At 39.3% G+C, this 13,221-nt stretch overlaps 1 protein-coding gene across 1 annotated transcript in view; it reads right to left on the bottom strand.

Moving 5' to 3' along the window:
- ZNF283 (zinc finger protein 283) overlaps positions 1–10,500 on the bottom strand; it is a 55,885-nt gene extending 45,385 nt beyond the window's left edge. The window contains exon 1 of the mRNA XM_058529506.1: positions 10,481–10,500. The gene's annotated coding sequence lies outside the window, so the exon portion shown is untranslated. The remainder of the gene's footprint in view (positions 1–10,480) is intronic.
- Between the last annotated feature and the right edge of the window lie 2,721 nt (positions 10,501–13,221).

The following is a 13,221-nucleotide window of genomic DNA, read 5'->3' as shown; positions in this document are numbered from 1 at the left end:
AGAGCTTCCATGCCCTCTCCCCACGGAGTCAGGGCATAACACTCTCCCAGTACATCAATGTATTCATCAACCAGGAAGCACCTCTAAGCTTCGGTGTCCAGAGTTTTTATTGGAGTTTCATTACACAGGCATGATGTTTTAATCATTGATCATGTGATTTAATTCAATCTCTACCCCTCCTCCCTCCCTGGAGGAGGTCAGTAGGTAGAACCAATAACAATGGCTCAAGTCCCCAACACTCTAATCACATTGGTCAAGCTACTGAGTGTCCCACCATGAGTCACCTCATCTAATTTAATTTAATAGATCTATCAAAGGATCAAAATCAATAGTTCAGTAAAAGACCCAAATATAAATGAAAACTTATATCTGGGAAATATATTATTTAATATAGCAGGAGAAAGTTTATTCCATAAATAGTGTTAGGTAAACTGACTAACAGTATGTGGGGAGGATAATTATATACCAATTTTATTCTTTGCATATAAGTACATTTAGAATGGATGGAATAATTAAATGACTCAGTGAAAGTCATGTAAATATATATTTAAATCTTGATATAGACATGGATTTTCTAAGCATAACACCAAAAACAAAAATGCTAAAGAAATATTGAGAGATTCAACTTGATAATTATTTGTAAATATCCAAAAAATGCCTGAATGGCAATAATTATATTTTTAAAAATCGAATTGGGACAAAAAACTTAAAGTACATGATAGACACACTGATGATAATATTAATACAATGTGCCTGCTTCATCAGTATGTTGATAGTCCACACCCAAAGAGGAAAAGAAGTCAGTCATTTTGTGTTTTAGGATTGCATCCTGCCTTCCATTATGTGCAACCTATGAAATTTTTGATGACTCATTACTTCCTTAAATTATTTTTTGGATTTCATGATCCTTAATAATCCTAGCATTCCCCCTACTCTCATAATGCTCTTTTCCCTCTTCCTCCTCAATTAAGACATTCCTGCTGTATCTCTTTACACTTTTCCATAGGTATCTCCACTTTCTTCATTAGCACGATTGATCACTCCCATGTATATTAGGCTACGTTTTGGTAAATTAATCACTGTAGGTTTTCCCTTCTGCATTTTCTGCTATTCATTGGTCTTCCCCAGTTCCAACATTAGGCCAGGAGGCATCTATCACTCTATAGTCAAGAAAGAAGAAAGAAGGAAACAAAACTCAAACTGTTTTGAAGTTTCAAAATCAAATTTTAGATGCAAACATTTTTAAAGGATTTTGTGCTCCTCCAGACTAGTTCAGATTGCTTGGTTTTGCAGAAGGAAGAGGGGATTTCATAATGTGAAACTTCCTCCTCTACAAAGAGACAGGAATATACTGATAGGACTGATACAACTTGAACTCATATCAGCTGATGGGACATAAAATCTGCCCCAAAAACAGAGAGACAACAAAGTGACTGATGAAACGCGGAGGGGGATGAGCTTACCCTCAAAGGGAATAAATGTAAGCTACATGGAAGAATGATGACTTAAGTAGAAATTACAAAGAGTCGTAACAAAATAAACATGCTTGGATTTCACTCATGAGGTTGTGGCCTGATTCCTTTAAACACATAATGACAAACTGCTACATAAACATTAGGATTCACACACAGGTTTTCCTGTTGTACCAGCCCTTACTCTGAGGGGGACCATTTGTTTTATCTTGCTCTCTTACTAATGTAAAAGGTACAGATGAAAACTAGAGAAGATGGTACCAGAAAGGGAAAGAGTTTGTATTAAGTGAGGAATGAGAGGAATTAAGTGGGTTATTTTTTGGTTGCCTATAAGAAGTGTATTTTTTTAACCTGCCATGACAAACCTAACAAATTCAGTGAGACCTTCTCACATAACATTTTAATGAGCCCACTTCCTCTCTAGCCAAATGTACTATTAATCATGATGGCTTACGTCTGTCTCATTTCCTCGCACTCTCCAAGGGATAGGGCTATTGCCATTTCTCCCTCCATAGTCAAGGGTTTTCCCCTTTCTCCAATAATATGAGAAACACAGCAGGATAGTGCAGTAGCTATCCCAGATTTCAAAAACCTGTCTGTGATCTGACTAGCGGTTTTACTCAGGGATCTGGACAGTATCAAACTAAGTTCCTCATGTTCATATTCAGAGATGGAATATTTGTGAGGACTGGGATGGTGTTAAATGAACATAAAAGCATAATCTTGATGTAACTTAAATTTATATTCTTGATTTAATTGGACTCTAGCAATAGAAGCATTGACTAGGGTAGTGTAATGGGATCAAAATTTGATGGTGGAATTCCAGTCACACCAATAATGTTAAGAACATGGACTCCAAGACCAACTGTCCTCCTAACCAAAGTCTACTTCCACATGTATAATCATTTGACACATTCAAGTCATTTAATCTCCTTGGACTCCAAGACCAACTGTCCTCCCAACCAAAGTCTACTTCCACATGTATAATCATTTAACACATTCAAGTCATTTAATCTCCTTATGTCTCAGCTTTTATATCTGTAATATGGGCAAATAATAGTATACTATATACTGTTACAAGGATTACATTAATTAATACACGTGGCATGGTTAGTACACTGGCTGACACATAGTGAATTCTATGTTTTCTCACAAACCTCCAGTTCTGGCTGGCCAGACCATGAACAGCATACAGGAGGCATGGGTACAAGCCCAGGCATAGCTCTTCAGAAATCTCCTATTAGTTCTAATGATTTATCTGATGCTTTTATTGGATGTTCATCACAAATTATCATATTATCTGAAAATATTAGTTTTATCATTTCCCTTTCATTTCTTATATAATTGGATAGGACCCCAGTACTATTTTAAATAGAAGTATTAATGATGGACATTCTTTCTCTGTTCCAGATATTAAATGAAATGTATATGTATTTCTCCAGTGCACATGTTTGCTAGAGATTTTTAGTATATAAACTTCACCACCTTAAGGGCATTTTCTCCTATTTCTGACTCGGTAATATTTTTCACCATAAATAGACACTGAATTCTACCAAATGTTAAGAATCTATAAAGATAAATATCTGAATTTTTACTTTTAGAATTGATATGGTGAATTATATTAACAGACTTTGTACTGTTCATACTTTGGTTCCTAGACTAATATTTTCTAATTTATTTTGATGGATACAGTAAATTGACCCTCAGCGTCAATCTACTCTCTTTTTAGTGTGCCTTTCAGAAATGAAGAAGCTGTCGTGCTAAAAAGTCTAAATTCACCAGTTCCTTTTCTGGTAGGGTTGTGGGAATGAAATAGGTTTTTAAAATTCTCTTAACATTTTTTAAAAGAATGTAAATAAAATCTAAGTTCTCTTAAAATTTTGCTGATATATGGACGATAGAAGTGAGACAGATGCCATTTCCCTGCTGATTGCTTTGTCAAGCAAGGTTGTGCGGATAATGATCTTATTTACAGAAGGTTCCATTGCTGATTGCTAGCTATTAAAATGTTAAAAGTCAAATGAAGCGGCAGTGGTAAAGTTTTCTGATGCCTAGATTTAGTTATAACGTTGGGTCTTAGACATGACAGTTCCAGAGGTACCCTCATGACATCCCATCCTCCTGTCTGGATGGAAATCCACTGCAGAAATAATATCTCCAGTTTGGCCATCTTTTACTTGAAGTAATTCCTGAAATTCAGTCTAGATCTCTTTCCTCTAGTACTTTCAAAGATTTTGTAAGCCTCTGTTTATTTTCTCAAATTTTTTTATACTTTAAATGGGTAGAGTGGGTACAGGTTCCTGTATGTGAACTGTGCATTTGCTTCCAGAAAGAGCTGTAGATAACAGATGATCAAGAGTGGGAATCTGGGATTGGAAATCAAAGCTGATTGAGTTTGAAGGAAGTGAGGATCACGTTATTATTACAAAATAGAAACTTGTAGCCCAGTTATATAACAGTTAACAGAATGAAGTAGCTATTTGAAAATGACTTTCACAGAATGAGTCAAATGAAAATGACAAACTCTTAAACACGGCCTACATAGCCCATAATCGCCTTCGTGATCTGCCCTGTCTGCTTCTCGGATCCCATCTTCAACATTCCTCACATTACCTTATATATTTCAACCACATTTGCCGTTGTGTCATTTAGAGATACATTTGACAGAATATCAAATAAACCCTCTTCACTAGCTCAGGTACATATATTTTGGTCAAATAAATGATCAGTGTTTATATATTATGCCTATTAACTACTGAGCTATATGAGGTTTTATGTTACATTTCTCTTCTCATAACAATTTTAATTTCCCAAAGTTAAAATTAACATATTTTAATATGTTTGGTTTCTCCATGTACAAACAATTTATCCATTCCTAAATCTCAATAGAACACATTGGGAATTCTATCAGTTTTAGTTTCTTTTTGAACATATTCACCACCTCTGCCACCAACTTGACTATGTCATGTCTAGGCTGGCTGCACAGCTGTCAGCCTAGGTTTCCTTTCTCTGTCATTGAAGAAATCTCATTAGCATTTCTGGTGGGTTGAACCTCCAGTTTCCAGAGATCCACATTTTCCTCTTTTTCACTTACTTTCTCTATAGAGTTTAGCCTTCAATAATTCCTCAAAAAGCATTAATAAAAGAGAACACTTCGAGACCTTGCCTTTCTGAAAGTATTTCCATTCTACATCATCTCTAACTGATAGTTTGACAGGTATGCAATTTGAGTTTGGAAAACAGTATCTCTGAAGTTTGGCAGCATCGCTCCATTGCGTTCTAGTTCTCCATGTTGCTCTTTAGAAATCTGAAGCCACTTTGATTTTTTTCCCTTTGGATATGACCTGTTGTTTGCTTTCTGAATCTTTAGGAATCTGTTTTTCCTTCCCAATATTCTGAAATTATTTTAATTAATTTCCTGCTAAACAAATGGGCTCTTTCAGTCTGTAAATGGATGCATTTCAGCTCTAGCAAACTATCTTGTATAATTTCTTTGATATTATTCTCCTCTCCATGTTTATATTTCTTTCCTCTAGGGACATCTATTATTCAGATATTCACTTCCAGGAAAGTTCTGCTAATGTTTCTAATATTCTTTTCCCTTCTTCCAATTTCCTAGAGTTTCCCCCGTATTATCTTCCAACAACTCTATGAATACTTTATGTGTTCTGTCATTCCTAATTCCCAAAAGCTCTTTTGAGTCTTCTATCATTCATTTTAATAGCATCCTACACTTGTCTTATGCAATAGAGTTTCATATCTCACCAACAATATTACTTACAAATTGTAAAACTTTATTCTGCTCCCTTAATATGCTTTGTTTCCTCCATGTTACTTTTTTTCCCCTCTTTGTTTGTCTTTGTCTTTTTTTCAGGGTAGAATGTTTCTTCAAGGGCCTGCTGGTCCTTAGCTGGTCCATATTAAAGGATGAGGCCTTAAAAAGCTAATTCAAATCATCCATGGTAGGGCAGGAATAGTATCCAGTGGGTCTTCCACTAGGGTTATTATATAGGCCCTGCCATTTCATTATGGTAATGCCAAGTGTCAATATAAGTAGGCCCTTTTTCCTTGGGTTATGCAGTTTCTGCAGGGAGGAAAACTCGTATTTGCTGCACTGGAAGGCAATATGCAAAGAGACAATAACAAATGTATTTATAAAATTAAATTAAATCATAAAACTGAGGGGCCAGCCTGGTGGCGTAGCAGTTAGGTTCACGTGCTCTGCTTCGGTGGCCCAGGGTTTGCCGGTTTGGATCCTGGGCAGGGACCTATGCACCACTTATCAAGCCACGCTGAGGCGGCGTCCCACGTGGAGCAACTAGAAGGATGTACAGCTATGACATATAACTGTCCACTGGGGCTTTGGGGAGAAAAAAAGAATAAAGGAGGAAGATTGGCAACAGATGTTAGCTCAGGGCCAATCTTCCTCAAAAACATAAAAATAAAAAAAAATAAATCACAAATCTAAAATCTCACATTGGAAAGAAAACAGGATAAATTTTAGATGAGTCTAGATTTAGACCCACAGTCGTCGAATATTGAGTGCTTATAAACTGTTGAATGAATGGTAGCTGTTTGTAAAAGGACTATTCAGAGATTTTTGTTTTACCACAAACGACAAAGCAGGTTCTGAAGATTTGAGTATCACGGCTGATGAGCACAACGAGCTGACAGCTGGAGATCAAGCAGCCGGGAATGTACTGATGTTCACCAGTCACAGGCTTGGGTTGACAAAGCAAGACATATAAAGTGACAAGATGGAGGAGAGAGAGTAAAAGGACACAAGGGAGCTCACCAGAAGCAGGGAGGCTCTGGGAGAGAGGCTGGCGTGGTGAATGTATCGGACTCTGCTTACGTCTTTGCGGGAAGAGCACTATGGAGCCACTGGCCCAACCCATGAGACCCAAACACAAAATATCAAGGAAGGAAAACAGGAACGCATAGAGTGAGGACATAAATGAATCAGACCCTTTGGTAGAACACAATCCAGAATTCTTTTCCATAATGTTTATAGCATTCCATGGGTGAGTCACTTTCATTGGCACAACAATATTTATCAGGAGATGAAGAATCCAACAGAGGGACCAGGAGGGTTGAATAAACTCAGGAGCTGTAAGTTTGAATTCTGCCCACTTGGAATTATTAGGGCTGATTGTGACAGCCTGGAAGCCACTCAAGAGACAGGTAGTACAGAAAGAAACTCCCGGGCCACTCTGTGGAGATAATAACTAACCTCACACTCAACTTCTCCCAGGGAATATTTCAAACCAAAAGCAGCCAGTGTCTGAGGGATTCCCCTAGAGAAAAGGACTATGAAGTTGGCTACGGCCAAGTGGTTGAGAAGTAGATCTGTGGGTCTCTGAGTGTGTTTAGTGAACACCATATACAGAGATAAAAGAGTGAGGAATTCCCTAGCAGCCCAACTCCAGTCTGGAAGAAGAGAATCCCCATTATCAAATCACCAGAAGCCATAAGGTCAATGTCCAGAAGAAGTTTATTTTATTCAAAGCCAGAGGATCTAGAGATAGTATATTATTTTCCTTAGTGTGGCAAATTCAATATTAATAAATTTCACTTTTATTTGCAAAATCCTACTTCATATTATTGGATATATAAATATTGATTCAAACTACTTTGAAAGAGTAAACTTGTTCTTTTCCAAGTTGTATATTATTTGCTAGCATTTTATTTAGGGTATGTGGATGTGTATTTGTGAATGACATTTTTCTAAACATAGGCTACACAATGGCAGGGAATGGGTAGTTTGTGGCCTCAGTATTTCTCCTCCTTTTCTCACTAGGCAGTTTAAAAATTTTAAATTATATGCCAACTTTTAAACAATCTGGAGTTTTTGTTTCTCTTTAAAAACTATAAAATGCTATGGTCCTGGCCAGTGTTCTCCCATTATAGATGATTGATGGAGCTAGGTAATGTCATCTCCATTGATTGGGCAGGCACCCTCTAATTCACCGTAGTCTCCATAAAACCATCTTTATTTATTCACGTTAATGGCTTAACCCTGTAGGATTTTGAATTGACAGCCTCTTTTTTATGCATAAAAAGCTTTAGGAAATAGAAGGACATAAGATGGAGCTTAAAAGATTTCTATCTGAAAATGTACTCAGTTCACAAAAATAAAATATAGAGAATCTGAATAACTTCATGCGCCTGCCTGATTTAATAGATGTGAGGGAATAATTTTAAACTGTGAAAGAATATCTTAAAGTTAATCTATGCATTCTGCTAAGTTTTACTTAAGACAGTAGAAGGAAGATGGCATTGAAGATAAAAGAATAAATTAATGAAATAAAAGTAACTCTATACTTGATAAAAATATAAAAGATATATAAATGACACTAATATTGGTAAATATGGTCAAGACAAAAGGGAAAAAATTAACAACTTTATAATGATAATAGAATATTACTCTAGATATAAATAGGCTTTAAGCATCATAAGAAGATATTACGTGCACAAGCTTAAGAAATGTTTGTTGATGGGTGCAGAAGAAAGGATAATTTGGGGGAGAGAGCTTTGATATTCTACACTTGCTGCTCCCCTATATTGTATTTAGAAGATATTTATTAGCCCAATATTCATAGTAGATAACCATATCCCGGGTGACATGACATTGGAGGGGGTTATCCAGGAAGATTAAAAGCCTTGCTGAGTTAGGAAAATGATGAAAACAGCTGTAGGATTACCAAATCTCCCTAGATACTCACTCCTTCTCTCTTTCTCCACCAAACTCCAGGATGGCAGATTATGGAAAAAGTCTCCCCACCAAGTTCCGCTTCTTCAGTATTTAAAATGGAGTCCCTGGCCAGATGAGTTTTCTAGAGAAGCAGCAACAAATAGAGTGATCCATAGGGGTTCTGTGCAACCTAGGCCTTTCCAACTTGTAGCCCTTCCCCTCTCCTCTCCTTACACTCAACAAGGACACAAGTTAGAGGCTTGCTGTCACCTTTCCACAAGAGAGATTACCAGTTGGGGATGGAAAATAGATGTTCACAGACTAACAGGGTTAAGAGAGGGAGTGACACTTCTCTGATAACCACATTTTATATACTTTTGATTTTTTGAACCACATTAATAGTCTACATTTTCCAAAAATCAAATCACCAAGAACAGGAAGGGATTAAAAAAAACTAAAACAGAAACGAATGAACCCAATTGTATTTCCCTGACTACCATAACCACAGTGAAGAAAGAACAAAAAGAAAAGCATGAACACAATAGTTGACTACATACCCTCAGTCTTCGGTGAGGTAGAAGGTGGACGAGAACTGCAAACTAACTGCAAATAAATCCTGAACTCTTTTTAGTAGGTTTGTTTCCTGTGGTAGTATGGATAAAGCAATTCTGAAATGATTTTAAATTTTTTACTGCACTGAGAAAATGAATAAATGTGTTACTGTTGGGAGCCAGTGCTTTCCCTGAGGAAGACAAGACAGAAAGTTTGAATGGAGAAAGGCAAAAGTGTGCCCTATGGAGTTTCATAAGAGCCTCTTTTCACTCTAAATGGTTTTGGTTTGGAAAATAAATGATTTTTTTATGCTAAGCATAAACTCTGGGAGTCAGGGGGTGGGGAGGTGTCACTGGCTCATTCATTTGTGTCAGATAATATCAAAGGAGGAAAGCACTGTTCAAAGTATAGTACTTCACATGTTTTCACTTAACTTCTCTTTAAAAATAAGAGATGTTATTATCATCACCCATTTTCAGATGAGAAAAATTCAGTAAGTCACCTAAAATCACACCACAGTAATGAAGGAGCCTTTGAATGGTGCCCCCAAATCTCCTACTCTCAACTCCTACATTACAGCTAAGCACAAAGTCTTCTCGGAAAAGGAGGAATTAAATGGCATCTTGTGTACAACTTCTCCCCCCAGCATTCAGAAGTCAGTGGACACCTTACCTTTCTGTTGGGTGTATATAATATATGCCCTTTGTGCTTCTAAGGAAGGTGCTGGGGTATTTGAAGGGAGAAGGAATCATAGATTAGCACCGTAAGTCCATTTTCACTATGTTATGGTAAAAAAAAATGAAGGAAGAAAGGGAAGCAGAGAGGGAGAGAGGGAGGGGAAGAGAGAGATAGAGGCAAAAAAAGGAAGGCAGGCAGATAGGCAGGGAAGCCTGGCGTTATTTTCAATGGGGATCATATTAATGTATTTCCTATAACGGCATATGGGAAAGCTTCCACTTCCTGTTTCCAGCCCCAAGCACAGGATGCTGAAGGGACCCACACTCTATCTCAGAGAAGTCTTTGATGACGAGAATATCAGGTCTTAGCAGCTCAAATTTGAGGCCTAATGCCTTTCCCGCTGAGCCTCACCTCCAGTGTGAAATAGGACTATGGGTCCTTAACAGGTGTTTTCGGTCGGGTTCCCTGGAGCAGAGCCTGAGTTGGGGAAGCTGCCAAAGTGCTTTATTGAAGGAGAACTCTCAGGAGAGAGGGGTGAGGGAAGCAGGTAAGACAGAGGCTAAAGGCTAAGCAAGGATGTGGTCTCGGTCTGATCCCACAGGCGGGGGCCCGGAGCACACGTTGCAGCACAGAGTTAGTCCCTCACGGGATGACAAGCTGTGCTTTCAGACCCTGTTTCAGTGATCACGGACCCTGGCCATTCAGGTAACCTTGTATGTGAGGTTGCTCTTCATCAAAGGGCAGGTCTCCTGAGAGGGGAGCAGGTGTGAGGCTTTGGCAGCCAACACTCACAGCAGCTGGGAGATGGGTGCACCAGTGGGTCAAGGGGTGCCCCCACTTCAGTCTGCCTTCTAGGAGTGCAAAGACTGAACATCAAAGCCGATTCTGCAATAAGCCCACAGATTCCAATGTGTTACCGTGAATGTGCATAAATGGTTAGAAACGAGGATAGTGTGGAGAGAGAAAATTAGGCGTGAGGTAATGAGAACTGAAAAATGTGGAAGAAGAACATAGATACCCAGATATTCTGGAGCCAGTTTTCCTTTGTCAAAAAAAGAGTGCTATGTAGATGTTAGCTCAGGACGAATCTTCCTCAAGCAAAAAGAGGAAGATTGGCAACAGATGTTAGCTCAGGGAGGTTCTTCCTCAAGCAAAAATAGGAAGATGGGCAACAGATGTTAGCTCAGGGTGACTATTCCTCAGCCAAAAAAAAAAAGAATGCTATGTATAAGAGCAAGAAAGGAGAAGTCAGTCAGTCATTAAAGGGGAAATAGCAGGAAGTCAGATACTGAGACAGAAAAGGCAGCCCAAGGTAAGGAAGGTAATGAATTCAGGGTTTTGAAACCAAGAATGAAGAGATTAAATCTTCCCTGGGTTAGAGAAGACAAAACTTGGAGATAAGCTTTGCTAACTGCAGCTGTGCATATTCAGCATCATCAACTGTTGTTTAAAACTAACCAGGTCTTTCTGTCCCTCCTTAGTATGTGAGTGAGCTGTTTTGCCCAGGAAGTTAAGGTCCAGACGTCAAGAAGAAAAGAGGTTCAGGGCCGGCCCGTGGCTTAGCGGTTAGATGCGTGAGCTCCACTGCTGGCGGCCTGGGTTCGGATCCCGGGCGCGCACTGACGCACTGCTTCTCCAGCCACGCTGAGGCTGCGTCCCACATACAGCAACTAAAAGGATGTGCAGCTATGACATACAACTATCTACTGGGGCTTGGGGGGGAAAAATAAATAAAATTAAAAAAAAAAAAAGAGGTTCAGTCTCCAAGGCCAAATGCAGGCTGGTGGGAAGGCACCAACCAGCAAGGTCACATGCTCCCCTTCCCCTACCTAAAACCCCAGCACATACTCCCCCTCTCCTACTCTCCTAAAACCCCAAATAAAAACCACTACCTTCTTTTTCCTTCAAGGATGTGGATCCGTGTTTTAACTCCCATCTCCTCGTCTGGCTGCCTTTTGATAATAAGCCTCTTTCCTTGCCATAAGCCATACGTTCCAGTTATTGGCCCCTCTGTATATTGAGTAACAAACCGGTGTTTATGTTTGGTAATGGTTTCTCTGCTTTAGCCACTGGCTTCAGCCAGGTGGGGAGAAGCAAGGTGACAACCCTCATGTGGTCCCTGCAGGTACTGACAACTAGTGTTAAAAATAACCCAATATTCAATGGGTTCTTTGCTGGGCACCCTGGTACAGCACGTTTTCTTGCTGGTGTGTTTCCTCTCTAGCACTGAAGGCAGGGTGGAGTCAGACCTGGGCAAGTGAGAGGGAACCATCCTGCATCCTGCATTAGAGCCCCAAACTCAGGATTTCCTGTCTTAATGCCATGGCCTATTTTATAACTCAGGCTCAGCACGGATGATGTGGTCAATAGGTGACTTTATATCTATTATTTGTTCTGGGAAATAAATTCAAGAATACATCTTTAACAATTATACAATTGTTCAATTGTGAAGAATAGATATCCAACAATTATATCCCTTTCCTGCAGTCTAAGAAGAACCTGAGAGGAATAGGGTTTATGCCTTTTCTTCACACAAAGGGATAGCTCTTTAGGAATGTTTTTCTAAAGCCAATCTTGACCACAGAGAAAACAAGAAAAAAATGAACCCAGATTTTCCATGTCCATTCTCAAAGCTAGACATGTCTATGGTTTTATTTATTCCTCATAATATTCCTACAATGGAGGTGCTGTGGTCTCCAATTTTAAAGAAAAGTTTAAAAGGTTGGAAGAGAAAGGAGAAAAATTCTGGCAAGTCTAATAGTGAGAAAGGATGGACAGGAGGTCTCAGGAAGCCCAAGAACAAAAAAGAAAGGCAGGGAAAGAGGATAACTCAATTAAAATAGTAAAAACAAAGGACATATTAGAGCCCTCACAAGGGTCATAGATTTCTCTATAATCCTCAGATTTAATATGGCACACCACTCCTTCTCCAGTAAGAAAGCATTTTAGGATTTCAAGATAAAGCTCCAACACTGAAAGTCACTTTTTCTGAAATTTTCTAAGAAAAAATAAGAAAAACATACTCACCAAGCAGACCTCTGATACCTGGATGGTGAGCCTGTCACTGCCAGGGTTTCCGCCTGTGGGTGTGAGAAAGCGTCTGACCCTGAGTTATAAGTTAGGGGCACCATGATCTCATTTCCCATCAGTGCAGCCATTATAATGTCCCTGGTGGCAATGAGAGTGTCTGCAGGGGGAATTGATAATATCTCTGAGAAACTGTTGGCACGGGTAAAATAAAATAACATAAGCAGTTACTAGCCCTTGATGAGAAAAATCCAGAGGGACCAACGTACCTTGTAAAGAAACTTTCCTGTGATATAAGGAAGGAGACATGTCTCCAGGATGGAGCAGAGGGGACCTGAATGACTTGAGCACAGAACCTGTGGAGGGACAGCATCAGCAACAAACTCCCACGTCCCTGTGCCGACATTTTCATCTACCATTATCTCCTCATCTGACTCCACAATCCTGTCACCTCACCCCTCCAACTGCACTCACCTCACCCCTCCGATTATGCCAGTCTGGGTTCACCGCCTGACCAGCTGGGGCAAACTTGACTTTTCAGCAGCCAGGAATTCCTTTTGCCTGTAAGTCCCTTGGATGCCTCTTGTTTTCCCATTACTGGGAGAAAGCAATTGATTTTAAAAGTCCAGCTCTTGAGGCAAATGCCTGACGTCTAAGTGATACACTGATCCATCATCTGCCAGGCATTGTTCTCTGTACTGAGTATAAAGCAGGAGTTGGCACACTTTTCCCATAAAGGCTCAGATAGTAAGTATTTTAGACAGAGTCTCTGTTGCAACTCCTCAACTCTGCCATTGA

This window comes from Diceros bicornis, chromosome 34 (genome assembly GCF_020826845.1).
Source record: "Diceros bicornis minor isolate mBicDic1 chromosome 34, mDicBic1.mat.cur, whole genome shotgun sequence".
Taxonomy (NCBI): domain Eukaryota; kingdom Metazoa; phylum Chordata; class Mammalia; order Perissodactyla; family Rhinocerotidae; genus Diceros; species Diceros bicornis.
This window is presented reverse-complemented; position numbering and strand designations above follow the sequence as displayed.